This window comes from Pygoscelis adeliae, unplaced genomic scaffold (genome assembly GCF_000699105.1).
Source record: "Pygoscelis adeliae isolate BGI_AS28 unplaced genomic scaffold, ASM69910v1 Scaffold343, whole genome shotgun sequence".
In the NCBI taxonomy this organism is placed as follows: domain Eukaryota; kingdom Metazoa; phylum Chordata; class Aves; order Sphenisciformes; family Spheniscidae; genus Pygoscelis; species Pygoscelis adeliae.
The window spans coordinates 619882-626797 of NW_008824402.1; positions in this window are offsets into that span (position 1 = coordinate 619882).

Sequence of the window (6916 nt, forward strand, 5' to 3'; positions counted from 1 at the left end):
AGTCCAGTTAAAGCAGCCAGCGAAACGGCCAGGCCGTGCGAGGCAAAGGCTTGGATCACAGCGTGGACGCCCGAAGACCCGCGGTCCCGCAGGCAGGCCCTGTGGGAGTGCTCGTCTCTGAGGGTGGAAGAGTGAGATGGGGGCAAACCTTTATATTTTCCCGAGGAGGAGGGAGGAGGCAGCTCCATTGCACAGTCACCAGGGAAAGCAGTGCTTCTGCCAACTATTACCGGAATGGAGTCACACAATGGAAAGGATTTAAAGCCAAAGGACCAGATCTGGAAAGCCATGTGGATCGTACTGAAATCAGTACCTTTGGTGTTTAAATGCCCCAATTTAAGTTGGGTGTTTAGATGGGAAGTGTAAAAACCCTGTGGCGTGTCCTAAGGGTTACAGTAACAGAAATATTAATGAGATTGCCAAACTCACTTCTTGGGTGGAAAGCGGCTGGTAGTGTGTGCACGTGAAGTTTGATGACTGCTGCACCATCCTTTCAAGGGAAGCACAGGCATCAGGAAATTGCTTCCCCCCGCTGACCTAAGCTTTTGCTGTGAGGATAGGTGTGTGAAACAATTTTAAACAATAACAAAGTAGATCATGTTTTCCTTTTCCTGTGTAGACCTCCATTCCCGTGAGCAGCCCAAGCAAAAGTGATACTTTTGAAGGGAGTGTGGTGGAGTCGTGTCAGGCTGGGTCTACACTCAGCTGGAACCAGTGGTGGGAAGTGATGAACCCCCTCACTCCCACTGATCTCAAGGGCATGGTAACTAAAGCCCACTAAGGATGTTACTATTGTAATTATCAATTACATTGTGATCGTTTCAACACAGGGTGTGGAAAAGAAACCCGCGTGGGTGCACACTCAGAATTACTGAAACAAAAGAAAGGCAAAAGTCCTTCGGAAAGCAAGGATCAGAGAGGGATTGAGAGAGAAGGACAGAGATGGAGGAAGGGGAAAAAAACACAAATAGTATCGATATACTTGTTTTTCCAAAGAATGATGCCAAATGTAATGCATGGCTGAAAAACAGATAAGATGTAAGAGAGTCCTAAGCTGGGTGTATTTAGCGAATTTGGCTGTCTCCACACCAGAGGGAGGTTGACTAGGGCTTGAGGGATGGTTGGGAGTGATCACACATGCAAGTACCTACATCAAGAAGCAAGCTTCAGCAGGAAAAAATGCCCCTGTTCAACAAGCATACTGTGAGTGTTAAACAGAAACCTTTTTTTGAACCATGAGCTGGGTGGCTAGGCCAGTTGACATCAGGGGAGTACATACAGCTTTGCAATTAGTTTTCTATAATAAGTCTTCTCTGCTTTTATGTAATCTAATCCTCAACAAGCACAAACTATTTGCTTAGTGCTATCAATCTAGTATATATTTGAAGAATCCAATCAACATTAAACTTCTAATAACCCCCGCCCCCATTCCAGCTAACCTCTTGTAATATGCTCCAGTCAGCTCTGAGACCTGAAAGAACTTGTCTTCCTGTTTTTTTCATCTCCTTTGTTTTATGCTAATCGCTTAGCCTAACTTCGCTGGGGTAGGACCTTGGCTGCAAAGTGCCTTTAGCTCAGACAGTCTCCTTAGCGAAGCTGTTTGGTAAAGACCAGCACAGTTCTAGTTGTCTGAGACAGGCAGAACTGAAATCTGCAGTCGGTGTTCATACTCGGATGGGAGGGATCACACCTGAAGTGATCATGAGCCATCATAGCAATTACGAACGGAAGACGAAAGAGGAAAATAACTACAATATTTTAGTTTATTTTGTTCTTTCTGGAGGAAAAAAAAAACAGTTAAGTGTTCTTTTTTTTTCTCCTCTTATCATCTGTGGTGCTTTTCTCAGTTGGAAACAAAAATATCAGCACCACATGACCGATTGGACCTTTGCAAACCCAGCTTTGGGAATCCTTTTCCTGCAGGATAAAAGAGAAAATAGGCCAAATTGGATTTCATTCTTCCACATGTTGCAATTGTATTACTAATATTTCAGTGTTCTCTTTTTTTTTTTCCCTTCTTCTTAAAGCCGCCCACTTTAGGCATCAGGTGAATCTGTGAGAATTTCATGCGTTCGTTCAAAAAGATATATTTGGTTTTGGTTCTGCTCTTCCAAATTACTAAGGAAATCTTCAACCTAAAAAAAGTTAAACATAAGCTCTAAAACCTATGGAAAATAAGTGCCCGCAATGATTTTTTTAAAAATCTCATGACTTTTAAACCAGTCTTAGGAGTTTGAAAGATTTGATTCATGCTTTTAAAATGCTCTGACCTGACATAACACTCACAATGCTCTAACCGTCCTTTCAACTCTGCCAATGCAGTTTAGCAGTGGATCAGGCCCTGAATTGTCAATGGTACAGAATCACACTGTAGTATTTTATTCTCCTTTAGAAATGTTACAGGACCATGAAACTAGAAGGATCAGACACCTTGCAAAATCAGAAAATTAAGATGGTATCATTTTGTGAGTGCAGTGAGTATTCTTTTCAGCTTAGCTGACAAATAAAATCAGAGATTCAGGCCAGGCTGGGGTGTTGTAGTATGCCCTGGTCCAGCTTGAACTGAGGTTTTTGCATACTTAACTACTGTACTAATTACCTGGTCTGATTTGTCTTAACAGCTATTGGAAAATGGATTTTTGACATGTACCTCAGCTCTGAAAAGCGGTGTTATCCCCACTAATCTGGATTTACCAGGACTGCTCCAGCTGCATGAAGCATTTGTCAGACTTTGGAGAGAAAATCAGGTTTTGATGCTACTTTGTCAGATTTCATACAGCCACTTGGGCAGCTGAAGTCTGTTCTGTTGTACTGCATCAGCAGCAATAAAGCTTCATTCACTGGGCTTCAGTGTGCTCCTCATGTGGCGTAACGGGGGGGATCAAGACAGCGGGACCACGCAGTTGGCACTTCAAGCTGAGTTTGCCTCGGTGTGCCTTTCCATAGTTGATGAGTAATAACCCAGTCTTACAGAAGCTTGTGTTGCTGGATACCCAGAAAAATGTTTACTGTGGACTGAAATGCATTTGATTTCATCTGACTAAACAATAATGTCAAGTCCAAAGGGCTACCGTGTATCCAGGTTTGCTTGAACACATTCTCTTTTCCTGCTGGAGATTATTTCTGCGTGCAGTATGAGAATTTTTTACATTTGTCCAGGATTTCTCTGTGTCTGGTAATGCTATCAAGGCCCACAGAGCACAGACTTTGGCTGCGTACCGTGTATTCAGTGAATATGGTACTTTCAGAAAACACTGGACTTGCTGTGTATTTGTGATAAAGTCTCTGTAGCTGCACGGTGGGTCTGGGGATTCTCGAGGGTTTTGGATGAACCTTCTTTGAATGTGCAACTATGCAGCTCTTGCTTTCTGTTCTTTCTCAGAAGTGTTGGACAAATAATGCATGCACATACACTTCAATCAGTGAATTCCTAAAAATGCTATAGCCTTAACCCTGTATCTGTCTGCGAACTACCTGTCCGTGCTAAGTTTGAGATGACCTGGGATTTCCATGCACCATTTTCTAGCACTCCGATTGACAACAGCAATGTGCTGCATAGATTTCAGTGAGGTCTTGACTCCTCCTCATTCCCAGGTCACAGAAAACTCATCTGGGTGTGAGAATTGATGACTGCATGTCTAAAGCTAGCATAAAATATTCAGATTTCATCGCTATGGGGACAATGCTTTACCAAGACTTCATTTTTTCAGTACTCGGGTTCACCTCCTCCTCTCTAACTGCAAATTCATTCAGTTTGAAATATCCATGCTCAGACCTGTGTACTTCACCCTAGCTTTGTATCTGGCTCCTTCCAGAATTGTACAGCCCCTCTGACTGTTTCATGTGAGAGAGACTGCCTCCCAAATGGCTCCTTTATGAAGCCCAGAAAACCAAATCCAGATGCCTGTTTGGAAAATTCCTACACAGGCACAGGGCAGACACAGGGTGAGACTAGACGGGGACTTTGCATGTCCCTGGGCAGTGCAGTTTTTCCTGCTCTAGTTTAAGTCGTACCCCGTGGCCACCAGCCTTACACCATGAGATGTTTCGGCCCATTTCAGGCCAGGGTCAGGAGAGTACCTAATCAGTGTGAGGGCCTTGCTCCTCAGGGACAGGTTTTGTTCTGTGGCTCTGAATGGCTCTTCCAATCTCTAATATAATTGATTTTATTAATTACTTTAAATTCTAGATGCAAGGTCTGGCGCTGCCCCTGGACATTGGCTGGGAGCTGGTGAAGGGACGTGGCGTGCTCGCAGCAGCTTACAGCAGGAAGTAGCGTGTTGCAGCAGCCAGTTCCTTAACATGGATTTTACCTTCTGATACGGTGAATTGCATAACCCAGGCGAGCGGGGAGGGATCCGGTCACTCCTCTCACCTCTCTCCCATTGCAGCAGGGCACAGCTGTGGCCGGCTGCTTTATGGCCACCCGCTCATGACTCCCTGTGTAGTTTGCCATCTAAAATCTTCATTCTTTCTTTGCTCCCAGACACTATGTTACCCCACGTACTTTCATTCTTTGCTCCTATTCTTTCCTCGTCACTTTTCCCAAAACGAGTACCCAGGTTTTCTCTTTGTCAGGTCAGATTAAACAGCACCAGGAAAACACATGGTTGGGGTCGGGAACAGGACTGGATTTCAGAGGGAGGGAAGGTGTAATATAGTTAATCATTCACAAATGCGGCCCCTTCCCTTCCCGGCGCAGGGCCAGCCGGGAGGTTATTGATTTGTCAGCAGGCTGCAGGGCTCTCTGCTGAGGGCGAGATGGGGTGATGCCTTCCAGAGCAGGGATTGATCGCCTCGACGCGTGCACGGCAAGGGGGTTGTTGCAAGTGAGGGCCCACGTCCGTGCTGATCCCGGGTGCATCTGTCACAGGCTGACACAGGAGTAATTAATGCTGGGCTGAATGTTTGCACTGCTGTGCTGGTGTGGGGTCCCTCTTTGCGTTGTTAATGCCTCCTGGCTGTTTTGGTGGTGTTGCAGAGAATGAGAGGTTGGTTTCAGATATATATGTTTTAATCCTGGGGTGACTATACACATGAGGAGGTTGCTAAGGACATAAAGGTAAGAAGAGTCACACTGGATCAGGCATAGGCCTGCTGAGCTCAGTAGTATCTCTCTCGTGGTGGTCCATAGCAAATGCCTTGGGAAGAATGTAGAAGAGGGCCAGTGTAACAGCATCGCTACCCCAGGATATTCTCCCCACCTTCAGAGATTCCTGTCTCAGAGAATTCCTGAACCACTAGCCTGTGTTTTCTCATCCCAAACGATCATTTGGCTACAGGTTTTTGCTTGTCTGTTTTATCCTCCCCCATTCCCCACAAGTAGCTGAATGCCTCGCAGGGTCCGTGAAGGTAACAGAGTCTCCTCCTGGATTCAGAGTCCTGTATTGTTACAGGAACAGGTATTTTTTAGTGTTGGCCAGGAATTCCTTCCAAATTGTCTTGACAGGGATCTTCATGTATTTTGGTTTTGTTTTAATCTTCCTTTGCAACACTGGGTGCATTTCACTTGGGATCATCTGATCTGGTCTAATCCTTCTCTAGAAGACAGGCCTGACACCCTGCCTAGGGCAGCTTGCTATGCACTTTTATGGGGCCTCCTATTGCACAGCCCTGACCTTTGGCTGTTGCAAAATACACTCCCAGCTCTGCAGAGGCTGGAGAGGGACAAGGTTCCTGACATCAAGTAAAGCAACACCTTCATTAGCCTTTTGGAGAGGTGGAAGGGGTAGAGAAACAGGGATTTTGCTCTTTTTTTTCTCTGTAGACTGGGAAGGGAATGGTGGGTAAGGAAAACTGTTGTGTAAAGCCTAGCTAGCAAGAATGAGGAAAACCAGTACTTTCCTGTGCTGTGTGATGAGATTTTTTAGTTGGTTTAGCACTAGCTGCGATCGCATACTGCCTAAACTAGCTCATCTGGCCATTCAGGTCTGGCTGTCACTTATGGACCACATGTCAATAGTCCACAGCTGCATGAGCAGACAGCACTGCGTCCTTTTCTGCCTGAATGTATTGACGTGAACTAAATGAATCGTGCAAATCAACAGAAGACTACCAGAATGGAACGCTCTGTTTCCCTAGATCGGTTTAAAATCGGAAACCATTGCAGCTCCCTCTGTAGACCTCTCCCTGCCCCCATGTCCAGGGTACAGAAGGGTCACCCTGTAGCAGAAGGTATGTGCACAGCAGGTTTCCATTTCCTCAGCAAGTTGAGTACCAACAAGCCCTGCCTGGAAAGGGAGGCAAACACGGCTCTGCCGTCAGGGCGGTGGGGGTAGGGCCCTGCGAGGGAACTGGTTGTGCAAGTGGAGGTGCACCCGGCTACCTGGGACGCACAGGTCTGAGTGGGACGCTGCAAATCTTGTGACAAACCAGTTCATATCTCTGGGCTTTGATTGCAGTGCAAGATGTTTACCCCATCACACATACCTGTACATTTTATCTCAAGTGCTGCACGCAGCAAATGGAGGAACAATTTGGGGAGAATGTACAACAGGTGGAAATGCTTAATCCACTGATCTCAGGCCAAACCTCCATGGGAGGACATGGATTCTCCATGAGGGTTTTAGGAATGTTTGCTGCGTGCCAAGAAATATCTTTCATTTAAAGCTGAAAACTATCCAACTAGAGAGGGCTGAATTAGTTTCTGATCTAAACACTCCCCGTTCCAGATGGGCTGGAAATCCTTAGATACGGGAATGATGAGTGCAGAAGACATAGCTAGAATAGTTTGTACAAGGGAAGGAATCATTCCTCTCCTGAACACTGAACATGTGTAATAGGCATATCTCTAATTATATGATCATACCCTGTTTATACCTGGTCCTCCCCCTGCAGGGAGTGTCAAAATAAGTGAAAGGATGTGCTTGAGTTGCCAGATTGGAACCCCAAAGGGCTGGGCTTGCCTTTTGTTTTG